Source organism: Stenella coeruleoalba, assembly GCF_951394435.1.
Source record: "Stenella coeruleoalba genome assembly, contig: scaffold_98, whole genome shotgun sequence".
NCBI classification, from domain to species: Eukaryota; Metazoa; Chordata; class Mammalia; order Artiodactyla; family Delphinidae; genus Stenella; species Stenella coeruleoalba.
Window position 1 is genome coordinate 148,215 of NW_027646255.1, and position 26,939 is coordinate 175,153.

General features: G+C 43.9%; 1 long non-coding RNA gene across 7 annotated transcripts in view; it reads left to right on the top strand.

Annotated features, from left to right (window-relative positions):
* LOC307181236 overlaps nucleotides 1-26,939 on the top strand; it is a 1,179,595-nt gene that overhangs the window by 146,648 nt on the left and 1,006,008 nt on the right. For 6 of the 7 annotated variants that reach the window (XR_013826187.1, XR_013826188.1, XR_013826190.1 and 3 more), the window contains exon 4: nucleotides 11,865-11,946. This is a non-coding gene — a long non-coding RNA (uncharacterized lncRNA). Of the gene's footprint in view, nucleotides 1-11,860; nucleotides 11,947-26,939 lie in introns of all 7 variants that reach the window. The other variant, XR_013826189.1, reaches the window with a different exon arrangement.

The following is a 26,939-nucleotide window of genomic DNA, read 5'->3' on the forward strand; positions in this document are numbered from 1 at the left end:
CTTCAGGCCCTAATCTGGTTCCGGTACGGCACGCTGAGCCTTTGGTTATTTCCTCTTCCTGGTGGGAAATGAGAGTTAAATTTGCCCGTCCAGACACCTCCAGCTAGCCTCTCATTTGTTCTCGCTATTCCTGTTCATCTTCCGCAGAAATTGCAAACTGGGCCAAACAGGAGGTTAAAGGCGCTGACTCTCCAAGTGGGGAGAGTGTTAGTAAAGCGTCTGGAATGTTGCACACGAGTACCAGAGTACGAAAACTGAGACATATTTGAACACGTCTCCCGATCACATGGTTGATCATACTCTAGGTTCCACATGCATGTTTTAGCTGAAGGAAGAATACCTTAAACCTGGAGAGTTAAGACCCGTGTAATGGGTACCATGCAATATGACTTCAAAGGGTCTTCATTTGCTCACCGAACCTCTCCAATCCTATCACTGCTGCGTTCATGCCCCTGTACACATGCTTGATTCTCTTTCGGAGACATAGCAATCCATAGGTTTTAAGATACTTACTAGTCAGGTACATTCTTAGGCGTTTAATATGGGGTGTTGAGTCCATTTCATTGAGCAAGGAGTAGCTCTTGTCTATTCCATATTTGGCTTAAGGAACTTTATCTGTGCTCATTTCAATCTCTGGTTTTATGCAGCACCCCAACTCACCTTTACCCTTAAGCAAGAATAAGTTGGTTTTCTAAATTTGAGACCCTGTTCTGTTCTGTAATTCAGTTCCTGTGTAGCCAAGTTTACATTCCGTGTATTACTGATATCTTATGATGTTTCTTTTTCTGTGTGACTTACTTCAGTTAGAATCATCATACCTGAATCCACTCATTGTGCTGCTAAGGGCCTGATGACACAGATTTCATTGCTGAGTGATATTGCTTTGTAAGTAAATACCACAACTTCTTTATCCATTTTTCACTTTCTGCGATGTTGAACTTGTACTGTAAACGAGGTTCTTGTAAACAGAGCCGTTCCAAACTTTGGGGTGGCTGTGTCTTTTTGATTTTAATTTCCCTAAGCTATAGGACCATAAGTGGAAGTGCCCTAGGTTCTGTTGCTTTGTTTTTTAGATGTTTCAGGAAACACCATACACTTCTCCCGAGTGGTTGTTGGCAATTTACATCCCGCCCATCACCATAACAAGGCTCCCAGTTCTCCATGGCCTGTCCTGCCTTTCTGGATTTTACACTTTTTTCAGATGGCCCTTTTGACCGGGGGGAAGTGAGACTTCATTGTAGTGCAGATTTCCTTTGCAAGCTTGCTTGGTTGGCCAAAAAGGGCGTATGCGTTTTTTCCTGAATATATTCAGGAAAAAACGCATACGCCCTTTTTGGCCAAGTGCATCATTGTGGACGTTCTGCCTCTTTTCCTATGCTTTCAATGCAATTCCAGTCTACCTCCTGAAATCGGTTTCCTGCAATTCTGCCCCGCTTTCAAGTCCTCTTGGCAGCCTTACTTCAGTCTATTTTTGGACGATAGCTGTCATTTATAACTCTGCAGGTTTGTGAATTACAGTGCCCCTGAGCTCCTTTCTTCAACTCGCTTTCTTGTGACCTGGCCGCAACACCGCAGGATGGCTTCAGGCCCTAATCTTGTTCCGGCCCGGCATGCTGAGCCTTTGGTTAATTCCTCTTCCTGGTGGGAAATGAGAGTTAAATTTGCCCGTCCAGACACCTCCAGCTAGCCTCTCATTGGTTCTCGCTATTCCTGTTCATCTTCCGCAGAAATTGCAAACTGGGCCAAACAGGAGGTTAAAGGGACTGACTCTCCAAGTGGGGATAGTGTTAGTAAAGCGTCTGGAATGTTGCACCCGAGTACCAGGGGAGGAAAACTGAGACATATTTGAACACGTCTCCCGTTCACATGGTTGATCATACTCTGGGTTCCACATGCATGTTTTAGCTGAAGGAAGAATACCTTAAACCTGGGTAGTTGAGACCCGTGGAATGGGTACCATGCAATATGACTTCAAAGGGTCTTCATTTGCTCACCGAACCTCTCCAATCCTATCACTGCTGCGTTTATTCCCCTGTACACACGCTTGATTCTCTTTCGGAGACATAGCAATCCATAGGTTTTAAGATACTTACTAGTCAGGTACATTCTTAGGGGTTTAATATGGGGTTTTGAGTCCATTTCGTTGAGCAAGGAGTAGCTCTTGTCTATTCCATATTTGGCTTAAGGAACTTTATCTGTGCTTATTTCAATCTCTGGTTTTATGCAGCACCCCAACTCACCTTTACCCTTAAGCAAGCATAAGTTGGTTTTCTAAATTTGAGACCCTGTTCTGTTTTGGAATGCAGTTCCTGTGTAGCCAAGTTTACATTCCGTGTATTAGTGATATCTTATGATGTTTCTTTTTCTGTGTCACTTATTTCAGTTAGAATCATCGTACCTGAATCCACTCATTATGCTGCTACGGGCCTGATGACATAGATTTCATTGCTGAGTGATATTGCTTTGTAAGTAAATACCACAACTTCTTTATCCATTTTTCACTTTCTGCGATGTTGAACTTGTACTGTAAACGAGGTTCTTGTAAACAGTGCCGTTCCAAACTTTGGGGTGGCTGTGTCTTTTTGATTTTAATTTCCCTAAGCTATAGGACCATAAGTGGCAGTGCCCTAGGTTCTGTTGCTTTGTTTTTTAGATGTTTCAGGAAACACCATACACTTCTCCCGAGTGTCTGTTGGCAATTTACATCCCGCCCTTCAGCATAACAAGGCTCCCAGTTCTCCATGGCCTGTCCTGCCTTTCTGGATTTTACACTTTTTTCAGATGGCCCTTTTGACCGGGGGGAAGTGAGACTTCATTGTAGTGCAGATTTCCTTTGCAAGCTTGCTTGGTTGGCCAAAAAGGGCGTATGCGTTTTTTCCTGAATATATTCAGGAAAAAACGCATACGCCCTTTTTGGCCAAGTGCATCATTGTGGACGTTCTGCCTCTTTTCCTATGCTTTCAATGCAATTCCAGTCTACCTCCTGAAATCGGTTTCCTGCAATTCTGCCCCGCTTTCAAGTCCTCTTGGCAGCCTTACTTCAGTCTATTTTTGGACGATAGCTGTCATTTATAACTCTGCAGGTTTGTGAATTACAGTGCCCCTGAGCTCCTTTCTTCAACTCGCTTTCTTTTGAGCTGGCCGCAACACCGCAGGATGGCTTCAGGCCCTAATCTGGTTCCGGTACGGCACGCTGAGCCTTTGGTTATTTCCTCTTCCTGGTGGGAAATGAGAGTTAAATTTGCCCGTCCAGACACCTCCAGCTAGCCTCTCATTGGTTCTCGCTATTCCTGTTCATCTTCCGCAGAAATTGCAAACTGGGCCAAACAGGAGGTTAAAGGCGCTGACTCTCCAAGTGGGGAGAGTGTTAGTAAAGCGTCTGGAATGTTGCACACGAGTACCAGGGTACGAAAACTGAGACATATTTGAACACGTCTCCCGATCACATGGTTGATCATACTCTAGGTTCCACATGCATGTTTTAGCTGAAGGAAGAATACCTTAAACCTGGGTATTTGAAACCCGTGGAATGGGTACCATGCAATATGACTTCAAAGGGTCTTCATTTGCTCACCGAACCTCTCCAATCCTATCACTGCTGCATTTATGCCCCTGTACACATGCTTGATTCTCTTTCGGAGACATAGCAATCCATAGGTTTTAAGATACTTACTAGTCAGGTACATTCTGAGGCGTTTAATATGCGGTGTTGAGTCCATTTCGTTGAGCAAGGAGTAGCTCTTGTCTATTCCATATTTGGCTTAAGGAACTTTATCTGTGCTCATTTCAATCTCTGGTTTTATGCAGCACCCCAACTCACCTTTACCCTTAAGCAAGCATAAGTTGGTTTTCTAAATTTGAGACCCTGTTCTGTTCTGTAATTCAGTTCCTGTGTAGCCAAGTTTACATTCCGTGTATTACTGATATCTTATGATGTTTCTTTTTCTGTGTGACTTACTTCAGTTAGAATCATCATACCTGAATCCACTCATTGTGCTGCTAAGGGCCTGATGACACAGATTTCATTGCTGAGTGATATTGCTTTGTAAGTAAATACCACAACTTCTTTATCCATTTTTCACTTTCTGCGATGTTGAACTTGTACTGTAAACGAGGTTCTTGTAAACAGAGCCGTTCCAAACTTTGGGGTGGCTGTGTCTTTTTGATTTTAATTTCCCTAAGCTATAGGACCATAAGTGGAAGTGCCCTAGGTTCTGTTGCTTTGTCTTTTAGATGTTTCAGGAAACACCATACACTTCTCCCGAGTGGTTGTTGGCAATTTACATCCCGCCCATCAGCATAACAAGGCTCCCAGTTCTCCATGGCCTGTCCTGCCTTTCTGGATTTTACACTTTTTTCAGATGGCCCTTTTGACCGGGGGGAAGTGAGACTTCATTGTAGTGCAGATTTTCTTTGCAAGCTTGCTTGGTTGGCCAAAAAGGGCGTATGCGTTTTTTCCTGAATATATTCAGGAAAAAACGCATACGCCCTTTTTGGCCAAGTGCATCATTGTGGACGTTCTGCCTCTTTTCCTATGCTTGCAATGCAATTCCAGTCTACCTCCTGAAATCGGTTTCCTGCAATTCTGCCCCGCTTTCAAGTCCTCTTGGCAGCCTTACTTCAGCCTATTTTTGGACGATAGCTGTCATTTATAACTCTGCAGGTTTGTGAATTACAGTGCCCCTGAGCTCCTTTCTTCAACTCGCTTTCTTTTGAGCTGGCCGCAACACCGCAGGATGGCTTCAGGCCCTAATCTGGTTCCGGTATGGCACGCTGAGCCTTTGGTTATTTCCTCTTCCTGGTGGGAAATGAGAGTTAAATTTGCCCGTCCAGACACCTCCAGCTAGCCTCTCATTGGTTCTCACTATTCCTGTTCATCTTCCACAGAAATTGCAAACTGGGCCAAACAGGAGGTTAAAGGCGCTGACTCTCCAAGTGGGGAGAGTGTTAGTAAAGCGTCTGGAATGTTGCACCCGAGTACCAGGGTACGAAAACTGAGACATATTTGAACACGTCTCCCGTTCACATGGTTGATCATACTTGGGTTCCACATGCATGTTTTAGCTGAAGGAAGAATACCTTAAAGCTGGAGAGTTGAGACCCGTGTAATGGGTACCATGCAATATGACTTCAAAGGGTCTTCATTTGCTCACCGAACCTCTCCAATCCTATCACTGCTGCGTTTATGCCCTTGTACACATGCTTGATTCGCTTTCGGAGACATAGCAATCTATAGGTTTTAAGATACTTACTAGTCAGGTACATTCTTAGGCGTTTAATATGCGGTGTTGAGTCCATTTCGTTGAGCAAGGAGTAGCTCTTGTCTATTCCATATTTGGCTTAAGGAACTTTATCTGTGCTCATTTCAATCTCTGGTTTTATGCAGCACCCCAACTCACCTTTACCCTTAAGCAAGCATAAGTTGGTTTTCTAAATTTGAGACCCTGTTCTGTTCTGTAATTCAGTTCCTGTGTAGCCAAGTTTACATTCCGTGTATTACTGATATCTTATGATATTTCTTTTTCTGTGTGACTTATTTCAGTTAGAATCATCATACCTGAATCCACTCATTGTGCTGCTAAGGGCCTGATGACACAGATTTCATTGCTGAGTGATATTGCTTTGTAAGTAAATACCACAACTTCTTTATCCATTTTTCACTTTCTGCGATGTTGAACTTGTACTGTAAATGAGGTTCTTGTAAACAGAGCCGTCCCAAACTTTGGGGTGGCTGTGTCTTTTTGATTTTAATTTCCCTAAGCTATAGGACCATAAGTGGAAGTGCCCTAGGTTCTGTTGCTTTGTTTTTTAGATGTTTCAGGAAACACCATACACTTCTCCCGAGTGGTTGTTGGCAATTTACATCCCGCCCATCAGCATAACAAGGCTCCCAGTTCTCCATGGCCTGTCCTGCCTTTCTGGATTTTACACTTTTTTCAGATGGCCCTTTTGACCGGGGGGAAGTGAGACTTCATTGTAGTGCAGATTTCCTTTGCAAGCTTGCTTGGTTGGCCAAAAAGGGCGTATGCGTTTTTTCCTGAATATATTCAGGAAAAAACGCATACGCCCTTTTTGGCCAAGTGCATCATTGTGGACGTTCTGCCTCTTTTCCTATGCTTTCAATGCAATTCCAGTCTACCTCCTGAAATCGGTTTCCTGCAATTCTGCCCCGCTTTCAAGTCCTCTTGGCAGCCTTACTTCAGTCTATTTTTGGATGATAGCTGTCATTTATAACTCTGCAGGTTTGTGAATTACAGTGCCCCTGAGCTCCTTTCTTCAACTCGCTTTCTTTTGAGCTGGCCGCAACACCGCAGGATGGCTTCAGGCCCTAATCTGGTTCCGGTACAGCACGCTGAGCCTTTGGTTATTTCCTCTTCCTGGTGGGAAATGAGAGTTAAATTTGCCCGTCCAGACACCTCCAGCTAGCCTCTCATTGGTTCTCGCTATTCCTGTTCATCTTCCGCAGAAATTGCAAACTGGGCCAAACAGGAGGTTAAAGGCGCTGACTCTCCAAGTGGGGAGAGTGTTAGTAAAGCGTCTGGAATGTTGCACACGAGTACCAGGGTACGAAAACTGAGACATATTTGAACACGTCTCCCGATCACATGGTTGATCATACTCTAGGTTCCACATGCATGTTTTAGCTGAAGGAAGAATACCTTAAACCTGGAGAGTTAAGACCCGTGTAATGGGTACCATGCAATATGACTTCAACGGGTCTTCATTTGCTCACCGAACCTCTCCAATCCTATCACTGCTGCGTTCATGCCCCTGTACACATGCTTGATTCTCTTTCGGAGACATAGCAATCCATAGGTTTTAAGATACTTACTAGTCAGGTACATTCTTAGGCGTTTAATATGGGGTGTTGAGTCCATTTCGTTGAGCAAGGAGTAGCTCTTGTCTATTCCATATTTGGCTTAAGGAACTTTATCTGTGCTCATTTCAATCTCTGGTTTTATGCAGCACCCCAACTCACCTTTACCCTTAAGCAAGCATAAGTTGGTTTTCTAAATTTGAGACCCTGTTCTGTTCTGTAATTCAGTTCCTGTGTAGCCAAGTTTACATTCCGTGTATTACTGATATCTTATGATGTTTCTTTTTCTGTGTGACTTATTTCAGTTAGAATCATCATACCTGAATCCACTCATTGTGCTGCTAAGGGCCTGATGACACAGATTTCATTGCTGAGTGATATTGCTTTGTAAGTAAATACCACAACTTCTTTATCCATTTTTCACTTTCTGCGATGTTGAACTTGTACTGTAAACGAGGTTCTTGTAAACAGAGGCGTTCCAAACTTTGGGGTGGCTGTGTCTTTTTGATTTTAATTTCCCTAAGCTATAGGACCATAAGTGGAAGTGCCCTAGGTTCTGTTGCTTTGTTTTTTAGATGTTTCAGGAAACACCATACACTTCTCCCGAGTGTCTGTTGGCAATTTACATCCCGCCCATCACCATAACAAGGCTCCCAGTTCTCCATGGCCTGTCCTGCCTTTCTGGATTTTACACTTTTTTCAGATGGCCCTTTTGACTGGGGGGAAGTGAGACTTCATTGTAGTGCAGATTTCCTTTGCAAGCTTGCTTGGTTGGCCAAAAAGGGCGTATGCGTTTTTTCCTGAATATATTCAGGAAAAAACGCATACGCCCTTTTTGACCAAGTGCATCATTGTGGACGTTCTGCCTCTTTTCCTATGCTTTCAATGCAATTCCAGTCTACCTCCTGAAATCGGTTTCCTGCAATTCTGCCCCGCTTTCAAGTCCTCTTGGCAGCCTTACTTCAGTCTATTTTTGGACAATAGCTGTCATTTATAACTCTGCAGGTTTGTGAATTACAGTGCCCCTGAGCTCCTTTCTTCAACTCGCTTTCTTGTGACCTGGCCGCAACACCGCAGGATGGCTTCAGGCCCTAATCTGGTTCCGGCCCGGCATGCTGAGCCTTTGGTTAATTCCTCTTCCTGGTGGGAAATGAGAGTTAAATTTGCCCGTCCAGACACCTCCAGCTAGCCTCTCATTTGTTCTCGCTATTCCTGTTCATCTTCCGCAGAAATTGCAAACTGGGCCAAACAGGAGGTTAAAGGCGCTGACTCTCCAAGTGGGGAGAGTGTTAGTAAAGCGTCTGGAATGTTGCACACGAGTACCAGGGTACGAAAACTGAGACATATTTGAACACGTCTCCCGATCACATGGTTGATCATACTCTAGGTTCCACATGCATGTTTTAGCTGAAGGAAGAATACCTTAAACCTGGGTATTTGAAACCCGTGGAATGGGTACCATGCAATATGACTTCAAAGGGTCTTCATTTGCTCACCGAACCTCTCCAATCCTATCACTGCTGCGTTTATTCCCCTGTACACACGCTTGATTCTCTTTTGGAGACATAGCAATCCATAGGTTTTAAGATACTTACTAGTCAGGTACATTCTTAGGGGTTTAATATGGGGTTTTGAGTCCATTTCGTTGAGCAAGGAGTAGCTCTTGTCTATTCCATATTTGGCTTAAGGAACTTTATCTGTGCTCATTTCAATCTCTGGTTTTATGCAGCACCCCAACTCACCTTTACCCTTAAGCAAGCATAAGTTGGTTTTCTAAATTTGAGACCCTGTTCTGTTTTGGAATGCAGTTCCTGTGTAGCCAAGTTTACATTCCGTGTATTAGTGATATCTTAAGATGTTTCTTTTTCTGTGTGACTTATTTCAGTTAGAATCATCGTACCTGAATCCACTCATTATGCTGCTACGGGCCTGATGACATAGATTTCATTGCTGAGTGATATTGCTTTGTAAGTAAATACCACAACTTCTTTATCCATTTTTCACTTTCTGCGATGTTGAACTTGTACTGTAAACGAGGTTCTTGTAAACAGTGCCGTTCCAAAATTTGGGGTGGCTGTGTCTTTTTGATTTTAATTTCCCTAAGCTATAGGACCATAAGTGGCAGTGCCCTAGGTTCTGTTGCTTTGTTTTTTAGATGTTTCAGGAAACACCATACACTTCTCCTGAGTGTCTGTTGGCAATTTACATCCCGCCCTTCAGCATAACAAGGCTCCCAGTTCTCCATGGCCTGTCCTGCCTTTCTGGATTTTACACTTTTTTCAGATGGCCCTTTTGACCGGGGGGAAGTGAGACTTCATTGTAGTGCAGATTTCCTTTGCAAGCTTGCTTGGTTGGCCAAAAAGTGCGTATGCGTTTTTTCCTGAATATATTCAGGAAAAAACGCATACGCCCTTTTTGGCCAAGTGCATCATTGTGGACGTTCTGCCTCTTTTCCTATGCTTTCAATGCAATTCCAGTCTACCTCCTGAAATCGGTTTCCTGCAATTCTGCCCCGCTTTCAAGTCCTCTTGGCAGCCTTACTTCAGTCTATTTTTGGACGATAGCTGTCATTTATAACTCTGCAGGTTTGTGAATTACAGTGCCCCTGAGCTCCTTTCTTCAACTCTCTTTCTTGTGACCTGGCCGCAACACCGCAGGATGGCTTCAGGCCCTAATCTGGTTCCGGCCCGGAATGCTGAGCCTTTGGTTAATTCCTCTTCCTGGTGGGAAATGAGAGTTAAATTTGCCAGTCCAGATACCTCCAGCTAGCCTCTCATTGGTTCTCGCTATTCCTGTTCATCTTCCGCAGAAATTGCAAACTGGGCCAAACAGGAGGTTAAAGGGACTGACTCTCCAAGTCGGGAGAGTGTTAGTAAAGCGTCTGGAATGTTGCACCCGAGTACCAGGGGAGGAAAACTGAGACATATTTGAACACGTCTCCCGTTCACATGGTTGATCATACTCTGGGTTCCACATGCATGTTTTAGCTGAAGGAAGAATACCTTAAACCTGGAGAGTTGAGACCCGTGGAATGGGTACCATGCAATATGACTTCAAAGGGTCTTCATTTGCTCACCGAACCTCTCCAATCCTATCACTGCTGCGTTTATGCCCCTGTACACATGCTTGATTCTCTTTCGCAGACATAGCAATCCATAGGTTTTAAGATACTTACTAGTCAGGTACATTCTTAGGCGTTTAATATGGGGTGTTGAGTCCATTTCGTTGAGCAAGGAGTAGCTCTTGTCTATTCCATATTTGGCTTAAGGAACTTTATCTGTGCTCATTTCAATCTCTGGTTTTATGCAGCACCCCAACTCACCTTTACCCTTAAGCAAGAATAAGTTGGTTTTCTAAATTTGAGACCCTGTTCTGTTCTGTAATTCAGTTCCTGTGTAGCCAAGTTTACATTCCGTGTATTACTGATATCTTATGATGTTTCTTTTTCTGTGTGACTTATTTCAGTTAGAATCATCATACCTGAATCCACTCATTGTGCTGCTAAGGGCCTGATGACACAGATTTCATTGCTGAGTGATATTGCTTTGTAAGTAAATACCACAACTTCTTTATCCATTTTTCACTTTCTGCGATGTTGAACTTGTACTGTAAACGAGGTTCTTGTAAACAGAGCCGTTCCAAACTTTGGGGTGGCTGTGTCTTTTTGATTTTAATTTCCCTAAGCTATAGGACCATAAGTGGAAGTGCCCTAGGTTCTGTTGCTTTGTTTTTTAGATGTTTCAGGAAACACCATACACTTCTCCCGAGTGGTTGTTGGCAATTTACATCCCGCCCATCAGCATAACAAGGCTCCCAGTTCTCCATGGCCTGTCCTGCCTTTCTGGATTTTACACTTTTTTCAGATGGCCCTTTTGACCGGGGGGAAGTGAGACTTCATTGTAGTGCAGATTTCCTTTGCAAGCTTGCTTGGTTGGCCAAAAAGTGCGTATGCGTTTTTTCCTGAATATATTCAGGAAAAAACGCATACGCCCTTTTTGGCCAAGTGCATCATTGTGGACGTTCTGCCTCTTTTCCTATGCTTTCAATGCAATTCCAGCCTACCTCCTGAAATCGGTTTCCTGCAATTCTGCCCCGCTTTCAAGTCCTCTTGGCAGCCTTACTTCAGTCTATTTTTGGACGATAGCTGTCATTTATAACTCTGCAGGTTTGTGAATTACAGTGACCCTGAGCTCCTTTCTTCAACTCGCTTTCTTTTGAGCTGGCCGCAACACCGCAGGATGGCTTCAGGCCCTAATCTGGTTCCGGTACGGCACGCTGAGCCTTTGGTTATTTCCTCTTCCTGGTGGGAAATGAGAGTTAAATTTGCCCGTCCAGACACCTCCAGCTAGCCTCTCATTGGTTCTCGCTATTCCTGTTCATCTTCCGCAGAAATTGCAAACTGGCCAAACAGGAGGTTAAAGGCGCTGACTCTCCAAGTGGGGAGAGTGTTAGTAAAGCGTCTGGAATGTTGCACCCGAGTACCAGGGGAGGAAAACTGAGACATATTTGAACACGTCTCCCGTTCACATGGTTGATCATACTTGGGTTCCACATGCATGTTTTAGCTGAAGGAAGAATACCTTAAACCTGGAGAGTTGAGACCCGTGTAATGGGTACCATGCAATATGACTTCAAAGGGTCTTCATTTGCTCACCGAACCTCTCCAATCCTATCACTGCTGCGTTTATGCCCCTGTACACATGCTTGATTCTCTTTTGGAGACATAGCAATCCATAGGTTTTATGATACTTACTAGTCAGGTACATTCTTAGGCGTTTAATATGCGGTGTTGAGTCCATTTCGTTGAGCAAGGAGTAGCTCTTGTCTATTCCATATTTGACTTAAGGAACTTTATCTGTGCTCATTTCAATCTCTGGTTTTATGCAGCACCCCAACTCACCTTTCCCCTTAAGCAAGCATAAGTTGGTTTTCTAAATTTGAGACCCTGTTCTGTTCTGTAATTCAGTTCCTGTGTAGCCAAGTTTACATTCCGTGTATTACTGATATCTTATGATGTTTCTTTTTCTGTGTGACTTATTTCAGTTAGAATCATCATACCTGAATCCACTCATTGTGATGCTAAGGGCCTGATGACATAGATTTCATTGCTGAGTGATATTGCTTTTTAAGTAAATACCACAACTTCTTTATCCATTTTTCACTTTCTGCGATGTTGAACTTGTACTGTAAACGAGGTTCTTGTAAACAGAGGCATCCCAAACTTTGGGGTGGCTGTGTCTTTTTGATTTTAATTTCCCTAAGCTATAGGACCATAAGTGGCAGTACCCTAGGCTCTGTTGCTTTGTTTTTTAGATGTTTCAGGAAACACCATACACTTCTCCCGAGTGTCTGTTGGCAATTTACATCCCGCCCATCAGCATAACAAGGCTCCCAGTTCTCCATGGCCTGTCCTGCCTTTCTGGATTTTACACTTTTTTCAGATGGCCCTTTTGACCGGGGGGAAGTGAGACTTCATTGTAGTGCAGATTTCCTTTGCAAGCTTGCTTGGTTGGCCAAAAAGGGCGTATGCGTTTTTTCCTGAATATATTCAGGAAAAAACGCATACGCCCTTTTTGGCCAAGTGCATCATTGTGGACGTTCTGCCTCTTTTCCTATGCTTTCAATGCAATTCCAGTCTACCTCCTGAAATCGGTTTCCTGCAATTCTGCCCCGCTTTCAAGTCCTCTTGGCAGCCTTACTTCAGTCTATTTTTGGACGATAGCTGTCATTTATAACTCTGCAGGTTTGTGAATTACAGTGCCCCTGAGCTCCTTTCTTCAACTCGCTTTCTTTTGAGCTGGCCGCAACACCGCAGGATGGCTTCAGGCCCTAATCTGGTTCCGGCACGGCACGCTGAGCCTTTGGTTATTTCCTCTTCCTGTTGGGAAATGAGAGTTAAATTTGCCCGTCCAGACACCTCCAGCTAGTCTCTCATTGGTTCTCGCTATTCCTGTTCATCTTCCGCAGAAATTGCAAACTGTGCCAAACAGGAGGTTAAAGGCGCTGACTCTCCAACTGGGGAGAGTGTTAGTAAAGCGTCTGGAATGTTGCACCCGAGTACCAGGGGAGGAAAACTGAGACATATTTGAACACGTCTCCCGATCACATGGTTGATCATACTCTGGGTTCCACATGCATGTTTTACCTGAAGGAAGAATACCTAAAACCGGGTAGTTGAAACCCGTGGAATGGGTACCATGCAATATGACTTCAAAGGGTCTTCATTTGCTCACCGAACCTCTCCAATCCTATCACTGCTGCGTTTATGCCCCTGTACACATGCTTGATTCTCTTTCGGAGACATAGCAATCCATAGGTTTTAAGATACTTACTAGTCAGGTACATTCTTAGGCGTTTAATATGGGGTTTTGAGTCCATTTCGTTGAGCAAGGAGTAGCTCTTGTCTATTCCATATTTGGCTTAAGGAACTTTATCTGTGCTCATTTCAATCTCTGGTTTTATTCAGCACCCCAACTCACCTTTCCCCATAAGCAAGCATAAGTTGGTTTGCTAAATTTGAGACCCTGTTCTGTTTTGGAATGCAGTTCCTGTGTAGCCAAGGTTACATTCCGTGTATTAGTGATATCTTATGATGTTTCTTTTTCTGTGTGACTTATTTCAGTTAGAATCATCGTACCTGAATCCACTCATTATGCTGCTATGGGCCTGATGACATAGATTTCATTGCTGAGTGATACTGCATTGTACCTAAGTACCACAAGTTCTTTATCCATTTTTCACTTTCTACGATGTTGAACTTGTACTGTAAACGAGGTTCTTGTAAACAGAGGCGTCCCAAACTTTGGGGTGGCTGTGTCTTTTTGATTTTAATTTCCCTAAGCTATAGGACCATAAGTGGAAGTGCCCTAGGCTCTGTTGCTTTGTTTTTTAGATGTTTCAGGAAACACCATACACTTCTCCCGAGTGTCTGTTGGCAATTTACATCCCGCCCATCAGCATAACAAGGCTCCCAGTTCTCCATGGCCTGTCCTGCCTTTCTGGATTTTAAACGTTTTTCAGATGGCCCTTTTGACCGGGGGGAAGTGAGACTTCATTGTAGTGCAGATTTCCTTTGCAAGCTTGCTTGGTTGGCCAAAAAGTGCGTATGCGTTTTTTCCTGAATATATTCAGGAAAAAACGCATACGCCCTTTTTGGCCAAGTGCATCATTGTGGACGTTCTGCCTCTTTTCCTATGCTTTCAATGCAATTCCAGTCTACCTCGTGAAATCGGTTTCCTGCAATTCTGCCCCGCTTTCAAGTCCTCTTGGCAGCCTTACTTCAGTCTATTTTTGGACGATAGCTGTCATTTATAACTCTGCAGGTTTGTGAAATACAGTGCCCCTGAGCTCCTTTCTTCAACTCGTTTTCTTTTGAGCTGGCCGCAACACCGCAGGATGGCTTCAGGCCCTAATCTGGTTCCGGCTCGGCACACTGAGCCTTTACTTAATTCCTCTTCCTGGTGGGAAATGAGAGTTAAATTTGCCCGTCCAGACACCTCCAGCTAGCCTCTCATTGGTTCTCGCTATTCCTGTTCATCTTCCGCAGAAATTGCAAACTGGGCCAAACAGGAGGTTAAAGGGACTGACTCTCCAAGTGGGGAGAGTGTTAGTAAAGCGTCTGGAATGTTGCACCCGAGTACCAGGGGAGGAAAACTGAGACATATTTGAACACGTCTCCCGATCACATGGTTGATCATACTCTAGGTTCCACATGCATGTTTTAGCTGAAGGAAGAATACCTTAAACCTGGGTAGTTGAAACCCGTGGAATGGGTACCATGCAATATGACTTCAAAGGGTCTTCATTTGCTCACCGAACCTCTCCAATCCTATCACTGCTGCGTTTATGCCCCTGTACACATGCTTGATTCTCTTTCGGAGACATAGCAATCCATAGATTTTAAGATACTTACTAGTCAGGTACATTCTTAGGCGTTTAATATGCGGTGTTGAGTCCATTTCGTTGAGCAAGGAGTAGCTCTTGTCTATTCCATATTTGACTTAAGGAACTTTATCTGTGCTCATTTCAATCTCTGGTTTTATGCAGCACCCCAACTCACCTTTACCCTTAAGCAAGCATAAGTTGGTTTTCTAAATTTGAGACCCTGTTCTGTTCTGTAACTCAGTTCCTGTGTAGCCAAGTTTACATTCCGTGTATTACTGATATCTTATGATGTTTCTTGTTCTGTGTGACTTACTTCAGTTAGAATCATCATACCTGAATCCACTCATTGTGCTTCTAAGGGCCTGATGACACAGATTTCATTGCTGAGTGATATTGCTTTGTAAGTAAATACCACAACTTCTTTATCCATTTTTCACTTTTTGCGATGTTGAACTTGTACTGTAAACGAGGTTCTTGTAAACAGAGGTGTCCCAAACTTTGGGGTGGCTGTGTCTTTTTGATTTTAATTTCCCTAAGCTATAGGACCATAAGTGTCAGTGCCCTAGGCTCTGTTGCTTTGTTTTTTAGATGTTTCAGGAAACACCATACACTTCTCCCGAGTGTCTGTTGGCAATTTACATCCCTCCCATCAGCATAACAAGGCTCCCAGTTCTCCATGGCCTGTCCTGCCTTTCTGGATTTTACACTTTTTTCAGATGGCCCTTTTGACCGGGGGGAAGTGAGACTTCATTGTAGTGCAGATTTCCTTTGCAAGCTTGCTTGGTTGGCCAAAAAGGGCGTATGCGTTTTTTCCTGAATATATTCAGGAAAAAACGCATACGCCCTTTTTGGCCAAGTGCATCATTGTGGACGTTCTGCCTCTTTTCCTATGCTTTCAATGCAATTCCAGTCTACCTCCTGAAATCGGTTTCCTGCAATTCTGCCCCGCTTTCAAGTCCTCTTGGCAGCCTTACTTCAGTCTATTTTTGGACGATAGCTGTCATTTATAACTCTGCATGTTTGTGAATTACAGTGCCCCTGAGCACCTTTCTTCAACTTGCTTTCTTGTGACCTGGCCGCAACACCGCAGGATGGCTTCAGGCCCTAATCTGGTTCCGGCACGGCACGCTGAGTCTTTGGTTATTTCCTCTTCCTGGTGGGAAATGAGAGTTAAATTTGCCCGTCCAGACACCTCCAGCTAGTCTCTCATTGGTTCTCGCTATTCCTGTTCATCTTCCGCAGAAATTGCAAACTGGGCCAAACAGGAGGTTAAAGGCGCTGACTCTCCAAGTGGGGAGAGTGTTAGTAAAGCGTCTGGAATGTTGCACCCGAGTACCAGGGGAGGAAAACTGAGACATATTTGAACATGTCTCCCGATCACATGGTTGATCATACTCTGGGTTCCACATGCATGTTTTAGCTGAAGGAAGAATACCTTAAACCTGCAGAGTTGAGACCCGTTTAATGGGTACCATGCAATATGACTTCAAAGGGTCTTCATTTGCTCACCGAACCTCTCCAATCCTATCACTGCTGCGTTTATGCCCCTGTACACATGCTTGATTCTCTTTCGGAGACATAGCAATCCATAGGTTTTAAGATACTTACTAGTCAGGTACATTCTTAGGCGTTTAATATGGGGTTTTGAGTCCATTTCGTTGAGCAAGGAGTAGCTCTTGTCTATTCCATATTTGGCTTAAGGAACTTTATCTGTGCTCATTTCAATCTCTGGTTTTATGCAGCACCCCAACTCACCTTTCCCCATAAGCAAGCATAAGTGGGTTTTCTAAATTTGAGACCATGTTCTGTTTTGGAATGCAGTTCCTGTGTAGCCAAGGTTACATTCCGTGTATTAGTGATATCTTATGATGTTTCTTTTTCTGTGTGACTTATTTCAGTTAGAATCATCGCACCTGAATCCACTCATTATGCTGCTAAGGGCCTGATGACACAGATTTCATTGCTGAGTGATATTGCTTTGTAAGTAAATACCACAACTTCTTTATCCATTTTTCACTTTCTGCGATGTTGAACTTGTACTGTAAACGAGGTTCTTGTAAACAGAGCCGTTCCAAACTTTGGGGTGGCTGTGTCTTTTTGATTTTAATTTCCCTAATCTATAGGACCATAAGTGGAAGTGCCCTAGGTTCTGTTGCTTTGTTTTTTAGATGTTTCAGGAAACACCATACACTTCTCCCGAGTGGTTGTTGGCAATTTACATCCCGCCCAGCAGCATAACAAGGCTCCCAGTTCTCCATGGCCTGTCCTGCCTTTCTGGATTTTACACTTTTTTCAGATGGCCCTTTTGACCGGGGGGAAGTGAGACTTCATTGTAGTGCAGATTTCCTTTGCAAGCTTGCTTGGTTGGCCAAAAAGGGCGTATGCGTTTTTTCCTGAATATATTCAGGAAAAAACGCATACGCCCTTTTTGGCCAAGTGCATCATTGTGGACGTTCTGCCTCTTTTCCTATGCTTTCAATGCAATTCCAGTCTACCTCCTGAAATCGGTTTCCTGCAATTCTGCCCCGCTTTCAAGTCCTCTTGGCAGCCTTACTTCAGTCTATTTTTGGACGATAGCTGTCATTTATAACTCTGCAGGTTTGTGAATTACAGTGCCCCTGAGCTCCTTTCTTCAACTCGCTTTCTTGTGACCTGGCCACAACACCGCAGGATGGCTTCAGGCCCTAATCTGGTTCCGGCCCGGCATGCTGAGCCTTTGGTTAATTCCTCTTCCTGGTGGGAAATGAGAGTTAAATTTGCCCGTTCAGGCGCCTCCAGCTAGCCTCTCATTGGTTCTCGCTATTCCTGTTCATCCTCCGCAGAAATTGCAAACTGGGCCAAACAGGAGGTTAAAGGGACTGACTCTCCAAGTCGGGAGAGTGTTAGTAAAGCGTCTGGAATGTTGCACCCGAGTACCAGGGGAGAAAAACTGAGACATATTTGAACACGTCTCCCGTTCACATGGTTGATCATACTTGGGTTCCACATGCATGTTTTAGCTGAAGGAAGAATACCTTAAACCTGGAGAGTTGAGACCCGTGTAATGCGTACCATGCAATATGACTTCAAAGGGTCTTCATTTGCTCACCGAACCTCTCCAATCCTATCACTGCTGCGTTTATGCCCCTGTACACATGCTTGATTCTCTTTCGGAGACATAGCAATCCATAGGTTTTAAGATACTTACTAGTCAGGTACATTCTTAGGCGTTTAATATGGGGTTTTGAGTCCATTTCGTTGAGCAAGGAGTAGCTCTTGTCTATTCCATATTTGGCTTAAGGAACTTTATCTGTGCTCATTTCAATCTCTGGTTTTATTCAGCACCCCAACTCACCTTTCCCCATAAGCAAGCATAAGTTGGTTTGCTAAATTTGAGACCCTGTTCTGTTTTGGAATGCAGTTCCTGTGTAGCCAAGGTTACATTCCGTGTATTAGTGATATCTTATGATGTTTCTTTTTCTGTGTGACTTATTTCAGTTAGAATCATCGTACCTGAATCCACTCATTATGCTGCTATGGGCCTGATGACATAGATTTCATTGCTGAGTGATACTGCATTGTACCTAAGTACCACAAGTTCTTTATCCATTTTTCACTTTCTACGATGTTGAACTTGTACTGTAAACGAGGTTCTTGTAAACAGAGGCGTCCCAAACTTTGGGGTGGCTGTGTCTTTTTGATTTTAATTTCCCTAAGCTATAGGACCATAAGTGGAAGTGCCCTAGGCTCTGTTGCTTTGTTTTTTAGATGTTTCAGGAAACACCATACACTTCTCCCGAGTGTCTGTTGGCAATTTACATCCCGCCCATCAGCATAACAAGGCTCCCAGTTCTCCATGGCCTGTCCTGCCTTTCTGGATTTTAAACGTTTTTCAGATGGCCCTTTTGACCGGGGGGAAGTGAGACTTCATTGTAGTGCAGATTTCCTTTGCAAGCTTGCTTGGTTGGCCAAAAAGTGCGTATGCGTTTTTTCCTGAATATATTCAGGAAAAAACGCATACGCCCTTTTTGGCCAAGTGCATCATTGTGGACGTTCTGCCTCTTTTCCTATGCTTTCAATGCAATTCCAGTCTACCTCGTGAAATCGGTTTCCTGCAATTCTGCCCCGCTTTCAAGTCCTCTTGGCAGCCTTACTTCAGTCTATTTTTGGACGATAGCTGTCATTTATAACTCTGCAGGTTTGTGAAATACAGTGCCCCTGAGCTCCTTTCTTCAACTCGTTTTCTTTTGAGCTGGCCGCAACACCGCAGGATGGCTTCAGGCCCTAATCTGGTTCCGGCACGGCACACTGAGCCTTTACTTAATTCCTCTTCCTGGTGGGAAATGAGAGTTAAATTTGCCCGTCCAGACACCTCCAGCTAGCCTCTCATTGGTTCTCGCTATTCCTGTTCATCTTCCGCAGAAATTGCAAACTGGGCCAAACAGGAGGTTAAAGGGACTGACTCTCCAAGTCGGGAGAGTGTTAGTAAAGCGTCTGGAATGTTGCACCCGAGTACCAGGGGAGGAAAACTGAGACATATTTGAACACGTCTCCCGATCACATGGTTGATCATACTCTAGGTTCCACATGCATGTTTTAGCTGAAGGAAGAATACCTTAAACCTGGGTAGTTGAAACCCGTGGAATGGGTACCATGCAATATGACTTCAAAGGGTCTTCATTTGCTCACCGAACCTCTCCAATCCTATCACTGCTGCGTTTATGCCCCTGTACACATGCTTGATTCTCTTTCGGAGACATAGCAATCCATAGATTTTAAGATACTTACTAGTCAGGTACATTCTTAGGCGTTTAATATGCGGTGTTGAGTCCATTTCGTTGAGCAAGGAGTAGCTCTTGTCTATTCCATATTTGACTTAAGGAACTTTATCTGTGCTCATTTCAATCTCTGGTTTTATGCAGCACCCCAACTCACCTTTACCCTTAAGCAAGCATAAGTTGGTTTTCTAAATTTGAGACCCTGTTCTGTTCTGTAACTCAGTTCCTGTGTAGCCAAGTTTACATTCCGTGTATTACTGATATCTTATGATGTTTCTTGTTCTGTGTGACTTACTTCAGTTAGAATCATCATACCTGAATCCACTCATTGTGCTTCTAAGGGCCTGATGACACAGATTTCATTGCTGAGTGATATTGCTTTGTAAGTAAATACCACAACTTCTTTATCCATTTTTCACTTTTTGCGATGTTGAACTTGTACTGTAAACGAGGTTCTTGTAAACAGAGGTGTCCCAAACTTTGGGGTGGCTGTGTCTTTTTGATTTTAATTTCCCTAAGCTATAGGACCATAAGTGTCAGTGCCCTAGGCTCTGTTGCTTTGTTTTTTAGATGTTTCAGGAAACACCATACACTTCTCCCGAGTGTCTGTTGGCAATTTACATCCCTCCCATCAGCATAACAAGGCTCCCAGTTCTCCATGGCCTGTCCTGCCTTTCTGGATTTTACACTTTTTTCAGATGGCCCTTTTGACCGGGGGGAAGTGAGACTTCATTGTAGTGCAGATTTCCTTTGCAAGCTTGCTTGGTTGGCCAAAAAGGGCGTATGCGTTTTTTCCTGAATATATTCAGGAAAAAACGCATACGCCCTTTTTGGCCAAGTGCATCATTGTGGACGTTCTGCCTCTTTTCCTATGCTTTCAATGCAATTCCAGTCTACCTCCTGAAATCGGTTTCCTGCAATTCTGCCCCGCTTTCAAGTCCTCTTGGCAGCCTTACTTCAGTCTATTTTTGGACGATAGCTGTCATTTATAACTCTGCATGTTTGTGAATTACAGTGCCCCTGAGCACCTTTCTTCAACTTGCTTTCTTGTGACCTGGCCGCAACACCGCAGGATGGCTTCAGGCCCTAATCTGGTTCCGGCACGGCACGCTGAGTCTTTGGTTATTTCCTCTTCCTGGTGGGAAATGAGAGTTAAATTTGCCCGTCCAGACACCTCCAGCTAGTCTCTCATTGGTTCTCGCTATTCCTGTTCATCTTCCGCAGAAATTGCAAACTGGGCCAAACAGGAGGTTAAAGGCGCTGACTCTCCAAGTGGGGAGAGTGTTAGTAAAGCGTCTGGAATGTTGCACCCGAGTACCAGGGGAGGAAAACTGAGACATATTTGAACATGTCTCCCGATCACATGGTTGATCATACTCTGGGTTCCACATGCATGTTTTAGCTGAAGGAAGAATACCTTAAACCTGCAGAGTTGAGACCCGTTTAATGGGTACCATGCAATATGACTTCAAAGGGTCTTCATTTGCTCACCGAACCTCTCCAATCCTATCACTGCTGCGTTTATGCCCCTGTACACATGCTTGATTCTCTTTCGGAGACATAGCAATCCATAGGTTTTAAGATACTTACTAGTCAGGTACATTCTTAGGCGTTTAATATGGGGTTTTGAGTCCATTTCGTTGAGCAAGGAGTAGCTCTTGTCTATTCCATATTTGGCTTAAGGAACTTTATCTGTGCTCATTTCAATCTCTGGTTTTATGCAGCACCCCAACTCACCTTTCCCCATAAGCAAGCATAAGTGGGTTTTCTAAATTTGAGACCCTGTTCTGTTTTGGAATGCAGTTCCTGTGTAGCCAAGGTTACATTCCGTGTATTAGTGATATCTTATGATGTTTCTTTTTCTGTGTGACTTATTTCAGTTAGAATCATCGCACCTGAATCCACTCATTATGCTGCTAAGGGCCTGATGACACAGATTTCATTGCTGAGTGATATTGCTTTGTAAGTAAATACCACAACTTCTTTATCCATTTTTCACTTTCTGCGATGTTGAACTTGTACTGTAAACGAGGTTCTTGTAAACAGAGCCGTTCCAAACTTTGGGGTGGCTGTGTCTTTTTGATTTTAATTTCCCTAATCTATAGGACCATAAGTGGAAGTGCCCTAGGTTCTGTTGCTTTGTTTTTTAGATGTTTCAGGAAACACCATACACTTCTCCCGAGTGGTTGTTGGCAATTTACATCCCGCCCAGCAGCATAACAAGGCTCCCAGTTCTCCATGGCCTGTCCTGCCTTTCTGGATTTTACACTTTTTTCAGATGGCCCTTTTGACCGGGGGGAAGTGAGACTTCATTGTAGTGCAGATTTCCTTTGCAAGCTTGCTTGGTTGGCCAAAAAGGGCGTATGCGTTTTTTCCTGAATATATTCAGGAAAAAACGCATACGCCCTTTTTGGCCAAGTGCATCATTGTGGACGTTCTGCCTCTTTTCCTATGCTTTCAATGCAATTCCAGTCTACCTCCTGAAATCGGTTTCCTGCAATTCTGCCCCGCTTTCAAGTCCTCTTGGCAGCCTTACTTCAGTCTATTTTTGGACGATAGCTGTCATTTATAACTCTGCAGGTTTGTGAATTACAGTGCCCCTGAGCTCCTTTCTTCAACTCGCTTTCTTGTGACCTGGCCACAACACCGCAGGATGGCTTCAGGCCCTAATCTGGTTCCGGCCCGGCATGCTGAGCCTTTGGTTAATTCCTCTTCCTGGTGGGAAATGAGAGTTAAATTTGCCCGTTCAGGCGCCTCCAGCTAGCCTCTCATTGGTTCTCGCTATTCCTGTTCATCCTCCGCAGAAATTGCAAACTGGGCCAAACAGGAGGTTAAAGGGACTGACTCTCCAAGTCGGGAGAGTGTTAGTAAAGCGTCTGGAATGTTGCACCCGAGTACCAGGGGAGAAAAACTGAGACATATTTGAACACGTCTCCCGTTCACATGGTTGATCATACTTGGGTTCCACATGCATGTTTTAGCTGAAGGAAGAATACCTTAAACCTGGAGAGTTGAGACCCGTGTAATGCGTACCATGCAATATGACTTCAAAGGGTCTTCATTTGCTCACCGAACCTCTCCAATCCTATCACTGCTGCGTTTATGCCCCTGTACACATGCTTGATTCTCTTTCGGAGACATAGCAATCCATAGGTTTTAAGATACTTACTAGTCAGGTACATTCTTAGGCGTTTAATATGGGGTTTTGAGTCCATTTCGTTGAGCAAGGAGTAGCTCTTGTCTATTCCATATTTGGCTTAAGGAACTTTATCTGTGCTCATTTCAATCTCTGGTTTTATTCAGCACCCCAACTCACCTTTCCCCATAAGCAAGCATAAGTTGGTTTGCTAAATTTGAGACCCTGTTCTGTTTTGGAATGCAGTTCCTGTGTAGCCAAGGTTACATTCCGTGTATTAGTGATATCTTATGATGTTTCTTTTTCTGTGTGACTTATTTCAGTTAGAATCATCGTACCTGAATCCACTCATTATGCTGCTATGGGCCTGATGACATAGATTTCATTGCTGAGTGATACTGCATTGTACCTAAGTACCACAAGTTCTTTATCCATTTTTCACTTTCTACGATGTTGAACTTGTACTGTAAACGAGGTTCTTGTAAACAGAGGCGTCCCAAACTTTGGGGTGGCTGTGTCTTTTTGATTTTAATTTCCCTAAGCTATAGGACCATAAGTGGAAGTGCCCTAGGCTCTGTTGCTTTGTTTTTTAGATGTTTCAGGAAACACCATACACTTCTCCCGAGTGTCTGTTGGCAATTTACATCCCGCCCATCAGCATAACAAGGCTCCCAGTTCTCCATGGCCTGTCCTGCCTTTCTGGATTTTAAACGTTTTTCAGATGGCCCTTTTGACCGGGGGGAAGTGAGACTTCATTGTAGTGCAGATTTCCTTTGCAAGCTTGCTTGGTTGGCCAAAAAGGGCGTATGCGTTTTTTCCTGAATATATTCAGGAAAAAACGCATACGCCCTTTTTGGCCAAGTGCATCATTGTGGACGTTCTGCCTCTTTTCCTATGCTTTCAATGCAATTCCAGTCTACCTCGTGAAATCGGTTTCCTGCAATTCTGCCCCGCTTTCAAGTCCTCTTGGCAGCCTTACTTCAGTCTATTTTTGGACGATAGCTGTCATTTATAACTCTGCAGGTTTGTGAAATACAGTGCCCCTGAGCTCCTTTCTTCAACTCGTTTTCTTTTGAGCTGGCCGCAACACCGCAGGATGGCTTCAGGCCCTAATCTGGTTCCGGCACGGCACACTGAGCCTTTACTTAATTCCTCTTCCTGGTGGGAAATGAGAGTTAAATTTGCCCGTCCAGACACCTCCAGCTAGCCTCTCATTGGTTCTCGCTATTCCTGTTCATCTTCCGCAGAAATTGCAAACTGGGCCAAACAGGAGGTTAAAGGGACTGACTCTCCAAGTCGGGAGAGTGTTAGTAAAGCGTCTGGAATGTTGCACCCGAGTACCAGGGGAGGAAAACTGAGACATATTTGAACACGTCTCCCGATCACATGGTTGATCATACTCTAGGTTCCACATGCATGTTTTAGCTGAAGGAAGAATACCTTAAACCTGGGTAGTTGAAACCCGTGGAATGGGTACCATGCAATATGACTTCAAAGGGTCTTCATTTGCTCACCGAACCTCTCCAATCCTATCACTGCTGCGTTTATGCCCCTGTACACATGCTTGATTCTCTTTCGGAGACATAGCAATCCATAGATTTTAAGATACTTACTAGTCAGGTACATTCTTAGGCGTTTAATATGCGGTGTTGAGTCCATTTCGTTGAGCAAGGAGTAGCTCTTGTCTATTCCATATTTGACTTAAGGAACTTTATCTGTGCTCATTTCAATCTCTGGTTTTATGCAGCACCCCAACTCACCTTTACCCTTAAGCAAGCATAAGTTGGTTTTCTAAATTTGAGACCCTGTTCTGTTCTGTAACTCAGTTCCTGTGTAGCCAAGTTTACATTCCGTGTATTACTGATATCTTATGATGTTTCTTGTTCTGTGTGACTTACTTCAGTTAGAATCATCATACCTGAATCCACTCATTGTGCTTCTAAGGGCCTGATGACACAGATTTCATTGCTGAGTGATATTGCTTTGTAAGTAAATACCACAACTTCTTTATCCATTTTTCACTTTTTGCGATGTTGAACTTGTACTGTAAACGAGGTTCTTGTAAACAGAGGTGTCCCAAACTTTGGGGTGGCTGTGTCTTTTTGATTTTAATTTCCCTAAGCTATAGGACCATAAGTGTCAGTGCCCTAGGCTCTGTTGCTTTGTTTTTTAGATGTTTCAGGAAACACCATACACTTCTCCCGAGTGTCTGTTGGCAATTTACATCCCTCCCATCAGCATAACAAGGCTCCCAGTTCTCCATGGCCTGTCCTGCCTTTCTGGATTTTACACTTTTTTCAGATGGCCCTTTTGACCGGGGGGAAGTGAGACTTCATTGTAGTGCAGATTTCCTTTGCAAGCTTGCTTGGTTGGCCAAAAAGGGCGTATGCGTTTTTTCCTGAATATATTCAGGAAAAAACGCATACGCCCTTTTTGGCCAAGTGCATCATTGTGGACGTTCTGCCTCTTTTCCTATGCTTTCAATGCAATTCCAGTCTACCTCCTGAAATCGGTTTCCTGCAATTCTGCCCCGCTTTCAAGTCCTCTTGGCAGCCTTACTTCAGTCTATTTTTGGACGATAGCTGTCATTTATAACTCTGCATGTTTGTGAATTACAGTGCCCCTGAGCACCTTTCTTCAACTTGCTTTCTTGTGACCTGGCCGCAACACCGCAGGATGGCTTCAGGCCCTAATCTGGTTCCGGCACGGCACGCTGAGTCTTTGGTTATTTCCTCTTCCTGGTGGGAAATGAGAGTTAAATTTGCCCGTCCAGACACCTCCAGCTAGTCTCTCATTGGTTCTCGCTATTCCTGTTCATCTTCCGCAGAAATTGCAAACTGGGCCAAACAGGAGGTTAAAGGCGCTGACTCTCCAAGTGGGGAGAGTGTTAGTAAAGCGTCTGGAATGTTGCACCCGAGTACCAGGGGAGGAAAACTGAGACATATTTGAACATGTCTCCCGATCACATGGTTGATCATACTCTGGGTTCCACATGCATGTTTTAGCTGAAGGAAGAATACCTAAAACCTGGGTAGTTGAAACCCGTGGAATGGGTACCATGCAATATGACTTCAAAGGGTCTTCATTTGCTCACCGAACCTCTCCAATCCTATCACTGCTGCGTTTATGCCCCTGTACACATGCTTGATTCTCTTTCGGAGACATAGCAATCCATAGGTTTTAAGATACTTACTAGTCAGGTACATTCTTAGGCGTTTAATATGGGGTTTTGAGTCCATTTCGTTGAGCAAGGAGTAGCTCTTGTCTATTCCATATTTGGCTTAAGGAACTTTATCTGTGCTCATTTCAATCTCTGGTTTTATGCAGCACCCCAACTCACCTTTCCCCATAAGCAAGCATAAGTGGGTTTTCTAAATTTGAGACCCTGTTCTGTTTTGGAATGCAGTTCCTGTGTAGCCAAGGTTACATTCCGTGTATTAGTGATATCTTATGATGTTTCTTTTTCTGTGTGACTTATTTCAGTTAGAATCATCGCACCTGAATCCACTCATTATGCTGCTAAGGGCCTGATGACACAGATTTCATTGCTGAGTGATATTGCTTTGTAAGTAAATACCACAACTTCTTTATCCATTTTTCACTTTCTGCGATGTTGAACTTGTACTGTAAACGAGGTTCTTGTAAACAGAGCCGTTCCAAACTTTGGGGTGGCTGTGTCTTTTTGATTTTAATTTCCCTAATCTATAGGACCATAAGTGGAAGTGCCCTAGGTTCTGTTGCTTTGTTTTTTAGATGTTTCAGGAAACACCATACACTTCTCCCGAGTGGTTGTTGGCAATTTACATCCCGCCCAGCAGCATAACAAGGCTCCCAGTTCTCCATGGCCTGTCCTGCCTTTCTGGATTTTACACTTTTTTCAGATGGCCCTTTTGACCGGCGGGAAGTGAGACTTCATTGTAGTGCAGATTTCCTTTGCAAGCTTGCTTGGTTGGCCAAAAAGGGCGTATGCGTTTTTTCCTGAATATATTCAGGAAAAAACGCATACGCCCTTTTTGGCCAAGTGCATCATTGTGGACGTTCTGCCTCTTTTCCTATGCTTTCAATGCAATTCCAGTCTACCTCCTGAAATCGGTTTCCTGCAATTCTGCCCCGCTTTCAAGTCCTCTTGGCAGCCTTACTTCAGTCTATTTTTGGACGATAGCTGTCATTAATAACTCTGCAGGTTTGTGAATTACAGTGCCCCTGAGCTCCTTTCTTCAACTCGCTTTCTTTTGAGCTGGCCGCAACACCGCAGGATGGCTTCAGGCCCTAATCTGGTTCCGGTACAGCACGCTGAGCCTTTGGTTATTTCCTCTTCCTGGTGGGAAATGAGAGTTAAATTTGC